The sequence below is a fragment of the Triticum dicoccoides genome, chromosome 7A (genome assembly GCF_002162155.2).
Source record: "Triticum dicoccoides isolate Atlit2015 ecotype Zavitan chromosome 7A, WEW_v2.0, whole genome shotgun sequence".
NCBI classification, from domain to species: domain Eukaryota; kingdom Viridiplantae; phylum Streptophyta; class Magnoliopsida; order Poales; family Poaceae; genus Triticum; species Triticum dicoccoides.
In genome coordinates this window covers 176,199,651-176,212,459 of record NC_041392.1, presented here as the reverse complement: position 1 = coordinate 176,212,459, position 12,809 = coordinate 176,199,651, and positions in this window count along the sequence as shown.

The following is a 12,809-nucleotide window of genomic DNA, read 5'->3' as shown; positions in this document are numbered from 1 at the left end:
CAAGCTGCTTCGCTGTCTTTATCCGGTCCTGTTAATGACATGAAAGCTTAGATCCAGCACATAACCAAACCAGGGCACATAAATACCCTGAGAGATATAAAAGCCTACCGGATGGGCGCGACGCTTTGCACTGATTCTGCGGTCCTCGGTGAGGGAGCGAGGCATCTCGGCGCCCTTGAACAGCACCCTCTAGACGTCCTCGTGCGTCGTGTCATAGAGCTCTCGCAGCATCTGGTGCTGGGCCGAGTCAAACTCCCACAAAATAAATGCCCATTGTTGGCACGGAAGGATCCGGCGGAATAGCATAACCTGGACCACGTTGACGAGCTTGATTTTCTTGTTCATCATGTTCTGGATGCAGGTCTGGAGTCCGGCCAGCTCTACAGAAGAGCCCTAGGACAGGCCCTTCTTCTTCCAGGAGGTGAGCCGCGTGGGGATTCCGGATCAAAATTTGGGGGCCGCCACCCAGTTGGAGTCGCGCGGCTCGGTGATGTAGAACCACCCCGATTGCCACCCGTTTATGGTATCCACGTAGGTACCCTCGAGCCAGGTGACATTAGGCATCTTGCCCACCATGGCGCCTTCGCATTCTGCTTGCTGGCCACCCACCACCTTCGGTTTGACATTGAAGGTTTTGACCCATAGGCCGAAGTGGGGCCTGATGCGGAGGAAGGCCTCGCACACGACGATAAACGCCGAGATGTTGAGGATGAAGTTGGGGGCCAGATCATGAAAATCCAGCCCGTGGTAGAACATGAGCCCGTGGACAAACGGGTGGAGAGGAAATCCCAGTCCGCGGACGAAATGGGTAAGAAAAACTACCCTCTCATGGGGTTCGGGCGTTGGGATGATCTGTCCCGCATTCGGCAGCCAGTGCGCGATATTCGCAGCTAGGTATCCGGCCTCCCGTAACTTTTTGATGTTCTCCTTCGTGACGGAGGAGACCATCCACTTGCCTCCTGCTCCGGACATGATTGGAGTGGTTCGAGAAGAAGAATGCGAGCTTGGGCGCTAGAGCTCGAGTGTACGGGAATGGGTAAGCGAGAAGGAAGAAGGTGTGGGTGTAAAAAGTAAATCTTTGTCCCTTTATAAGGGCGGAGGAGGCAATGAGTCTCCCCACTTGCCTGGCAAAACCGCTTATTCCCCAGGCGCCACAATTGATGGCGCTGTTGGGTTACCCACGTCCGTATTGATGAGAATACCGTGATAAGGGGAACACGGTCTCTGCTTTGACAAGATGTATCAAGAAAACCACCTCGCGATATGTGCGGAGCTGGTTGAGAAAAGCGGTTCGAATAATAACCGGGCCATGAAGTGATGTCATACTATCAAAACGTGTCAGAAGATTAGATTTGTGGAAGTATTATTCTCTCTATAGGGTCGGACACTATCCATGTATTCAAACTCTTCCATGGTGTATTCGGAGGAGGAACCCGCCTTGCAATGCCGAAGACAACACTGCGCGTCGTACTCATCGTCATTGAAGCCTGGTTCAGGGGCTACTGAGGGAGTCCTGGATTAGGGGGTCTCCGAACAGCTGGACTATATCCTTTGGCCGGACTGTTGGACTATGAAGATACAAGATTGAAGACTTCGTCTCATGTCCGGATGGGACTCTCTTTGGCGTGGAAGGCAAGCTAGGCAATACGGATATGTATATCTCCTCCCTTGTAACCGACCTTGTGTAACCCTAGCCCCCTCCGGTGTCTATATAAACTGGAGGGTTTAGTCTGTAGGACAACATACAATCATACCATAGGCTAGCTTCTAGGGTTTAGCCTCTCTGATCTCGTGGTAGATCAACTCTTGTAATACTCATATCATCAAGAATAATCAAGCAGGACGTAGGGTTTTACCTCCATCAAGAGGGCCCGAACCTGGGTAAACATCGTGTCCCCTGCCTCCTGTTACCATCCGCCTTAGACGCACAGTTCGGGACCCCCTACCCGAGATCCGCCGGTTTTAACACCGACAATGACTTTATGTGAATGCCTCCGGCGGTGCACCGGGAAGTGCAATGAATCAAGAGTGACATGTATGAAAAATTATGAACGGTGGCTTTGCCACAAATACGATGTCAACTACATGATCATGCAAAGCAATATGACAATGATGGAGCGTGTCATAATAAACGAAACGGTGGAAAGTTGTATGGTAATATATCTCAGAATGGCTATGGAAATGCCATAATAGGTAGGTATGGTGGCTGTTTTGAGGAAGGTAAATGGTGGGTTTATGGTACTGGCGGAAGTTGCGCGGTACTAGAGAGGCTAGCAATTGTGGAAGGGTGAGAGTGTGTATAATCCATGGACTCAACATTAGTCATAAAGAACTCACATACTTATTGCAAAAATCTATTAGTTATCGAAACAAAGTATTGCGTGCATGCTCCTAGGGGGGTAGATTTGTAGGAAAAGACCATCGCTCATCCCCGACCGCCACTCATAAGGAAGAAAACCAAAAATAAATCATGCTCTGACTTCATCACATAATGGTTCACCATACGTGCATGCTACGGGAATCACAAACTTTAACACAAGTATCTCTCAAATTCACAACTACTCAACTAGCATGACTCTAATATCACCATCTTCATATCTCAACACAATCAACAAGTATCAAACTTCTCATAGTATTCAATGCACTTTATATGGAAGTTTTTATTATACCCATCTTGGATGCCTATCATATTAGGACTAATTTCTTAACCAAAGAAAATTACCATGCTGTACTAAAAGACTCTCAAAACAATATAAGTGAAGCATGAGGGATCAATAATTTCTATAAAATAAAACCACCACTATGCTCTAAAAAGGTATAAGTGAAGCGCTAGAGCAAAATTTATCTAGCTCAAAAGATATAAGTGAAGCGCATAGAGTATTCTAATAAATTCCGATTCATGTGTGCCTCTCCAAAAGGTGTGTACAGCAAGGATGATTGTGGTAAACTAAAAAGAAAACACTCAAATCATACAAGACGCTCCAAGAAAAACACATATTATGTGGTGAATAAAAATATAGCCTCAAGTAAAGTTACCGATAGACGAAGACGAAAGAGGGGATGCCTTCCGGGGCATCCCCAAGCTTAGGCTTTTGGTTGTCCTTGAATTTTACCTTGGGGTGCCTTGGGCATCCCCAAGCTTAGGCTCTTGCCACTCCTTGTTCCAAAATCCATCAAATCTTTACCCAAAAACTTGAAAAATTCACAACACAAAACTCAACAGAAAATCTCATGAGCTCCGTTAGTATAAGGATACAAACAACCACTTTAAGGTAATGTAATGAACTCATTATTTATTTGTATTGGTGTTAAACCTACTGTATTAAAACTTCTCTATGGTTCATACCCCCGATACTAGCCATAGATTCATCAAAATAAGCAAAAAACACACGAAAAACAGAATCTGTCAAAAACAGAACAGTCAGTAGTAATCTGTAGGTTTGGAATACTTCTGTAACTCCAAAAATCCTGAAAAAATAGGATGTCCTAAATAATTTGTATTGATCTACTGCAGTTCGAATTGGTATTTTATCGCTGTCTGGTAAAAAATGAAAATTATTCTCATGAGCGCATACTTTCTGTTTTTTTCAGCAAGAACAAACAACAATCACCCAAGAAGATACTAAAGGCTTTACTTGGCACAAACACCAATTAAAACATAAAAACATAATCATAACAGAGGATAGATGATTTATTTATTACTAAACAGGAACAAAAAGCACAGAACAAAAATAAAATTGGGTTGCCTCCCAACAAGCGCTATCGTTTAACGCCCCTAGCTAGGCATTGATAATTTCAATGATGGTCACATGAAAGACAAGAGTTGAAGCACAAAGAGAGCATCATAAAACATGTGACAAACACATCTAAGTCTAACATACTTCCTATGCATAGGCATCTTATAGGCAAACAAATTATCATAGCAAGACAAAACTAGCATATGCAAGGAAGCGAAAAGAAACAATAGCAATCTCAACATAACGAGAGGTAATTTAGTAACATGAAAATTTCTACAATCATATTTTCCTCTTTCATAATGATTACATGTGGGATCATAAGAAAATTCAACAAAATAGCTGTCACATCAAATATTTTCAACATGTTCCACATGCATGCAAAGTTGACACTCTTCCAAAATAGTGGGATTAACATTAACTAAAGTCATGACCTCTCCAAACCAACTTTTATCGAAAATTGCATAAGATTGAACATTCTCCAAATACGTGGGATTTAAATTTGACACTCTTCCAAACCCACTTTCATTATTATCAATTTTATATTCATCATGGGGCTTAAATAAATTTTCAGGATCATAAGAAAAATCACCCCAATCATGATCATTGCAACAAGTAGTGGACATAGCAAAACTAGCATCCCCAAGCTTAGGGTTTTGCATATTATTAGCACAGTTGAATTCATACAATTTATAATAACATCATTGCAATCATGCTTTTTATTCAAAGATCTACCGTGAATCACTTTATAAAGCACTTCATCGCAATTTTCAGATTCACGGATTTCAATCAAAACTCCATAAAGATAATCTAGTGCACTCAACTCACTAGCAATTGGTTCATCATAATTGGATCTCTTAAAAAGATTAGCAAGAGGATGAGGATCCATAAAAATAGATTTTTAGCAAGGGAAGATGCAAGCTAATAGACAGCACATGGTAACACGAGCAAACAGAAGGACGAACGGAAGAGGGCGAATAAGACGGCAAATGTGAAGTAGGGGAGAGGAAAACTAGAGGCAAATGGCAAATAATGTAATGCGAGGGATAAGAGTTTGTGATGGGTACTTGGTGTGTCTTGACTTGGGCGTAGATCTCCCCGGCAACAGCGCCAAAAATCCTTCTTGCTACCTCTTGAGCATGTGTTGGATTTCCCTTGAAGAGGAAAGGGTGATGCAGAAAAGTAGCGTAAGTATTTCCCTTAGCTTTTGAGAACCAAAGTATCAATCCTGTAGGAGACTACACGCAAGTTGCCTAGTACCTGCACAAACAAATAAGAACCTTGCAAGCAACGCGGTAAAGGGGTTGTCAATCCCTTCACGACCACTTGCAAAAGTGAGATATGATAAAGATAATAAGATAAATATTTTTGGTGTTTTTGTTGTATAGATTGGAAAGTAAAGATTGCAAAATAAATAGTAAACTAGAATTGTAGATCGGAAACTTATATGATGTAAAGTAGACATGGGGGCCATAGGTTAGTGGCTTCTCTCAAGATAGCATATATTCCGGTGGGTGAACAAATTACTACCAAGCAATTGATGGAAATGTGCATAATTATGAGAATGTCTAGGCATGATCATAAACATAGGAATCACGTCTGTGTCAAGTAGACCGAAACTATTCTGCATCTACTACTATTACTCCACACATCGACCGCTATCTAGCATGCATCTAGAGTATTAAGTTCATAAGAACAGAGTAACGCATTAGGCAAGATGACATGATGTAGAGGGATAAACTCAAGGAATATGATATAAACCCCATCTTTTTATCCTCGATGGCAGCAATATAATACGTGCCTTACTGCCCCTACTGTCACTGGGAAAGGACACCGCAAGATTGAACCCAAAGCTAAGCACTTCTCTCATTGCAAGAAAGATCAATCTAGTAGGCCAAACCAAACTGATAATTCGAAGAGACTTGCAAAGATATCAAATCATGCATATAAGAATTCAGAGAAGAATCAAATATTGTTCATAGATAATCTTGATCATAAACCCACAATTCATCGGATCTCGGCAAATACACCGCAAAAAGTATTACATCGAATAGATCTCCAAGAACATCGAGGAGAACTTTGTATTGAGAACCAAAGAGAGAGACGAAGCCATCTAGCTAATAACTATGGACCCAAAGGTCTGTGGTAAACTACTCACACATCATCGGAGAGGCTATGGTGTTGATGTAGAAGCCCTCCGTGATTGAATCCCCCTCCGGCAGATCACCGGAAAAGGTCCCCAGATGGGATCTCACGGGTACAGAAGGTTGCGGCGCTAGAAAAGTGGTTTCGTGGCTCCCCTGGATGTTTCAGGGTATAAGAGTATATATATGCGAAAGAAGTAGGTCAGTGGAGCTACGAGGGCCCATGAGGGTGGGGGCGCGCTGCCCTACCTTGTGGCCGCCTCGTTGCTTCCTTGACCTCCACTCCAAGTCTCCTGGATTGCGTTTGTTCCAAAAAAGATCCTCGCGAAGGTTTCTTCCGTTTGATATTCCTTTTCTATGAAACACTAAAAGAGCAAAAAATAGCAATTTGAAGTGGGCCTTCGGTTAATAGGTTAGTCCCAAAAATAATATAAAAGTGCATAATAAAGCCCATTAAACATCCAAAACAGATAATATAATAGCATGTAACAATCAAATATTTTAGATACGTTGGAGACGTATCACATAGATACCGCCATGAATTTTACCCTTGGTCATGTTATGGTGTAGACGATGTGCAAATAGCTCCTAGGCTATAAATGTTATCGCAGTATAGTCCACAACGTAAGACGGTGTCGATGTACAAAAGTAGGGGCCTTCTGTACCCCTTTACTTGTGCACGGGCAGTTGTAGCCGCACCTGCGACCACGCTTGGCGGGGCAGAGGAAGCAAAGATACAAGACTACCCGAGCAACGCTAAAGCCAGAGGCACGAAGAGCAAAGGGACAAGGTGGGTTTCCCCCGGCAAGAGCCTTGTCGGGGATGACCTACGCTGCCCCGGCAAGAGCCTTGCCGGGGCAACTTGCCCAACACCATCGAGGCTGCCACCTTTGAGCCTGAGAATTATGACACCATCGACAACGTCAAGACCAAGGCTCGGGAGCGCCTGCATGGTGGCATGCAGATCTTTGTGATGAACAGAGGCATGCAAGACTGGGTAAGAACCAGAAGACGAAGTCCCCCAGCAAGATCCTTGCCGGGGACAACCACAGAAACCCGGTGAGACCCTTGTCGAGGCCCCGACAAGACCCTTGTCGGGGATATCTGCAGGGCCACAGCCATGCCCATGCCTACCAAGGCTCCGCCACCGGATACATCTCCAACGTATCTATAATTTTTGATTGTGCCATGCTATTATATTATCTGTTTTGGATGCTTAATGGGCTTTACTATGCACTTTTATATTATTTTTGGGACTAACCTATTAACCGAAAGCCTAGTGCAAATTTTTGTTTTTTGCATATTTCAGTGTTTCACAGAAAAGGAATATCAAATGGAATGAAACCTTCCCGAGGATCGTTTTTGGAACAAATGCAATCCAGGAGACTTGGAGTGGACGTCAAGGAAGCAGCGAGGAAGCCACGAGGCAGGAGGGTGAGCCCAGGAGGGCCAGGCGGCACCCCAACCCTTGTGGGCCCCTCGTAGCTCCACTGACGTACTTCTTTCGCCTATATATACTCTTATATCTTGAAACCATTGGGGAGAGCCATGAAACACCTTTTCCGCCGCCGCAACCTTCTGTACCCATGAGATCCCATCTTGGGGCCTTTTTCGGCGCTCCGCCGGAGGGGGATTCGATCACGGAGGGCTTCTACATCAACACCATAGCCTCTCCTATGATGTGTGAGTAGTTTACCACACACCTTCGGGTCCATAGTTATTAGCAAGATGGCTTCTTATCTCTCTTTGGATCTCAATACAAAGTTCTCCTTGATCTTCTTGGAGATCTATTCGATGTAATCTTTTTGTGGTGTGTTTGTCGAGATCCGATGAATTGTGGATTTATGATCAAGTTTATCTATGAACAATATTTGATTCTTCTTTGAATTCTTATATGCATGATTTGATATCTTTTCGAGTCTCTTCGAATTATCGGTTTAGTTTGGACTACTAGATTGATCTTTCTTGCAATAGGAGAAGTGCTTAGCTTTGGGTTCCATCTTGCGGTGCTCGATCCCAGTGACAGAAAGGGAAATGCCACGTATTGTATTGTTGCCATCGAGGATAAAAAAGATGGGGTTTATATCATATTGCTTGAGTTTATCCCTCTACATCTTGTCATCTTGCCTAATGCGTTACTCTGTTTTTATGAACTTAATACTCTAGATGCATGCTGGATAGCGGTCAATGTGTGGAGTAATAGTAGTAGATGCAGAATCGTTTCGGTCTACTTGTCACAGACGTGATGCCTATGTTTATGATCATGGCTAGATATTCTCATAACTATGCGCTTTTCTATCAATTGCTCGACAGTAATTTGTTGACCCACCATAATATTTGCTATCTCGAGAGAAGCCACTAGTAAAACCTATGGCCCCCGGGTCTACTTTACATCATATAAGTTTCTAATCTACAATTCTAGTTTACTATTTATTTTGTAATCTTTATTTTCCAATCTATACAACAAAAATACCAAAAATATTTATCTTATTATCTTTATCAGATCTCACTTTTGCAAGTGGTCGTGAAGCGATTGACAACCCCTTTATTGCGTTGGTGTCAAGGTTCTTGATTGTTTGTGCAGGTACTAGGTGACTAGCGTGTAGTCTCCTATTGGATTGATACCTTGGTTCTCAAAACTGAGGGAAATAGTTACACTACTTTGCTGCATCACCCTTTCCTCTTCAAGGGAAAACCAACGCATGCTCAAGAGGTAGCAAGAAGGATTTGTGGCATTGTTGCTGGGGAGATCTACGCCAAGTGAAGACATAACAAGTACCCATCACAAAATCTTATGCCTCGCATTACATTATTTGCCATTTGCCTCTCGTTTTCCTCCCCCCACTTCACCTTTGTCGTTTTATTTTCCCTTTTTTCGTTCGCCTCTCTTTGCTTGCTTCTTGTTTGCTCGTGTGTTGGATTGCGATGGCTCTGCCAAAATGCTTTGATCCTCACCTTAGAAGGTTGGAAGAAATTGAAAACAACATTAGAAGCTTTATGTCCTTGCAATTTGAGCATAATAATCTCTTCAGAAACGAGCTTAAAGAACAAAAAACTTTCATGGAGTACATGAATAAAGAGCTCGATGATATGTCTATGGAATTTTATGGTTTGAAATCTCAGTTCGCTCATCTTGAAAACTTAATAGCCCAAATTTTGGATAAGCAGGCCACCTTAGTTAATAAGATGGCCACCAAACCGGAAGAGCTAGAAGGTAATAATGATGAAGATCTAAAAGTGATTGATGTGTCCCCTATTAAATCTTTGTTTTCCAATATGAATCTTGATAAAGATGGGACTGGATATGAGTCAACTTTAGTTAAAAGGCGTCCCAATGATTCGGAGTTTTTAGATCTTGATGCAAGAATTGGTAAAAGTGGGATCGAAGAGGTCAAAACTTTACATAGCAATGAACCCACTATTTTGGATTTCAAGGAATTTAATTTTATAATTGTTCTTTGATAGATTGTATTTCCTTGTTGCAATCTGATACGTCTCCAACGTATCTATAATTTTTGATTGTTCCATGCTATCATATTATCTTTTTTGGATGTTAATGGGCTTATTTATACACTTTTATATTATTTTTGGGACTAACCTACTAACCCAAGGCCCAGTGCACATTGTTGTTTTTTCGCCCATTTAAATGTTTCGTAGAAAAGGAATATCAAATGGAATCCAAACGGAATGAAACCTTCGGGGGAGTTATTTTTGGAACAAACTTGATCCAGGGGACTTGGAGTAGACATCAAGAAAGAAACAAGGTGACCACAAGGCAGGGAGGCGCGCCTACCCCGTGGGTGTGCCCCCACACTCATGGGCCCCTCGCAGCTCCACCGACCTACTCCTTCCTCCTATATATATTCATATACCCCGAAAACATCCAGTAGCACCACGAAACCCTATTTCCACCGCCGCAACCTTCTGTACCCAAGAGATCCCATCTAGGGGCCTTTTCCGGAGCTCCGCCGGAGGGGGAATCGATCACGAAGGGCTTCTACATCAACACCATAGCCTCTCCGATGATGTGTGAGTAGTTTACCATAGACCTTCGGGTCCATAGTTATTAGCTAGATGGCTTATTCTCTCTCTTTGGATCTCAATACAATGTTCTCCTCGATCTTCTTGGAGATCTATTTGATGTAACTCTTTTTGCGGTGTGTTTGTCGAGATCCGATGAATTGTGGGTTTATGATGAAGTTTATCTATGAACAATATTTGATTCTTCTCTGAAATCTTTTATGTATGACTGGTAATCTTTGCAAGTCTCTTCGAATTATCAGTTTGGTTTGGCCTACTAGACTGATCTTTCTTGTAATGGGAGAAGTGCTTAGCTTTGGGTTCAATCTTGCGGTGTCCTTTCCCAGTGATAGCAGGGGCAGCAAGGCACATATTGTATTATTTCCATCGAGGATAAAAAGATGGGGTTTATATCATATTGCTTGAGTTTATCCCTGTGCATCATGTCATCTTGCCTAATGCGTTACTCTATTCTTATGAACTTAATACTCTAGATGCATGCTGAATAGCGGTCGATGTGTGGAGTAATAGTAGTAGATGCAGAATCGTTTCGGTCTACTTGACGTGGACGTGATGCCTATATACATGATCATGCCTAGATATTCTCATAATTATGCACTTTTCTATCAATTGCTCGACAGTAATTTGTTCACCCACCGTAATACTTATGCTATCTTGAGAGAAGCCACTAGTGAAACCTATGGCCCCCGGGTCTATCTTTTATCATATAAGTTTACCATCTATTTTATTTTGCAATCTTTACTTTCAATCTATATCATAAAAATGCCAAAAATATTTATCTTATTATTATCTCTATCATATTTCACTCTCGTAAGTGACCGTGAAGGGATTGACAACCCCTTTATCGTGTTGGTTGCGAGGTTCTTATTTGTTTGTGTAGGTACGAGGGACTTGCGTGTAGTCTCCTACTAGATTGATACCTTGGTTATCAAAAATTAAGGGAAATACTTACGCTACTTTGCTGCATCACCCTTTTCTCTTCAAGGGAAAACCAACACGGTGCTCAATAGGTAGCAAGGAGGATTTTTGGCGCCGTTGCCGGGGAGATCTACGCACAAGTCAAGACATACCAAGTACCCATCACAAACTCTTATCCCTCGCATTACATTATTTGCCATTTGCCTCTCGTTTTCCTCTCCCCCACTTCACCCTTGCCGTTTTATTCGCCCTCTTTTTCTGCTCGCCTCTTTTTCCGTTCGCCTCTTGCTTGCTTGTGTGTTGGATTGTTTGTCACGATGGCTCAAGATAATACTAAATTGTGTGATTTTTCCAATACCAACAATAATGATTTTATTAGCACTCCGATTGCTCCTCTTACTGATGTTGAATCTTGTGAAATTAATACTGCTTTGTTGAATCTTGTTATGAAAGATCCGTTTTCTGGCCTTCCTAGTGAAGATGCCGCTACCCATCTAAACAACTTTGTTGATTTGTGTGATATGCAAAATAAGAAAGATGTGGATAATGATATTGTTAAATTGAAGCTATTTCCGTTTTCGCTTCGAGATCATGCTAAAACTTGGTTTTTGTCTTTGCCTAAAAATAGTATTGATTCTTGGAACAAGTGCAAAGATGCTTTTATCTGTAAGTATTTTCCTCCCGCTAAGATCATCTCTCTTAGAAACGATATTATGAACTTTAAGCAACTAGATCATGAGCATGTTGCACAATCTTGGGAGAGAATGAAACTAATGATACGTAATTGCCCTACACATGGTTTGAATTTGTGGATGGTCATACAAATTTTTTATGCTGGATTGGATTTTGCTTCTAGAAATCTTTTAGGTTCGACCGCAGGAGGCACTTTTATGGAAATCACTTTAGGAGAAGCTACCAAACTCCTAGATTATATTATGGTTAATTATTCTCAATGGCACACCGAAAGATCTACTAGTAAAAAGGTTCATGCTATAGAAGAAATCAATGTTTTGAGTGGAAAGATGGATGAACTTATGAAATTGTTTGCTAATAAGAGTGTTTCTTCTAATCCTAATGATATGCCTTTGTCTACCTTGATTGAGAATAATAATGAATCTATGGATGTGAATTTTGTTGGTAGGAACAATTTTGGTAACAACACGTATAGAGGAAACTTTAATCCTAGGTCGTATCCTAGTAATTCCTCTAATAATTATGGTAATTCCTACAACAATTCTTATGGAAATAATAATAATATGCCTCTGATTTTGAATCTAGTATTAAAGAATTTATTAGTTCGCAAAAGAGTTTCAATGCTTTGATTAAAGAAAAACTATCTAAGATTGATGAGTTGGATAGGAACATGGATAGAATTTCTCTTGATGTTGATTCTTTGAAACATAGATCTATTCCACCTAAGCATGATATCAATGAGTCTCTCAAAGCCATGAGAATTTCCATCGATGAGTGCAAAGAAAGAACCGCTAGGATGCGTGCTAAAAAAGATTGCTTTATTAAAGCGTGTTCTTCTAGTTTTGATGATAACAAGGATGAAGATATAAAAATGATTGATGTGTCTCCTATTAAATCTTTGTTTTTCAATATGAATCTTGATAATGATGGGACTATAGATGAGTCAACTTTAGTTAAAAGGTGTCGCAATAATTCGGAGTTTTTAGATCTTGATGCAAAAATTGGTAAAAGTGGGATTGGAGAGGTCAAAACTTTACATAGAAATGAACCCACTATTTTGGATTTCAAGGAATTTAATTATGATAATTTCTCTTTGATGGATTGTATTTCATTGTTGCAATCCGTGCTAAATTCTCTGCATGCTTATAGTAAAGCTTTTACCAAACATATCGTTGATGCTTTGATGCAATTTTATGAAGAAAAGCTTGAATTAGAAGTCTCTATCCTAAACTTCATGATGAGTAGGAACCTACTATTAAAATTAAAATTAAAGATCATG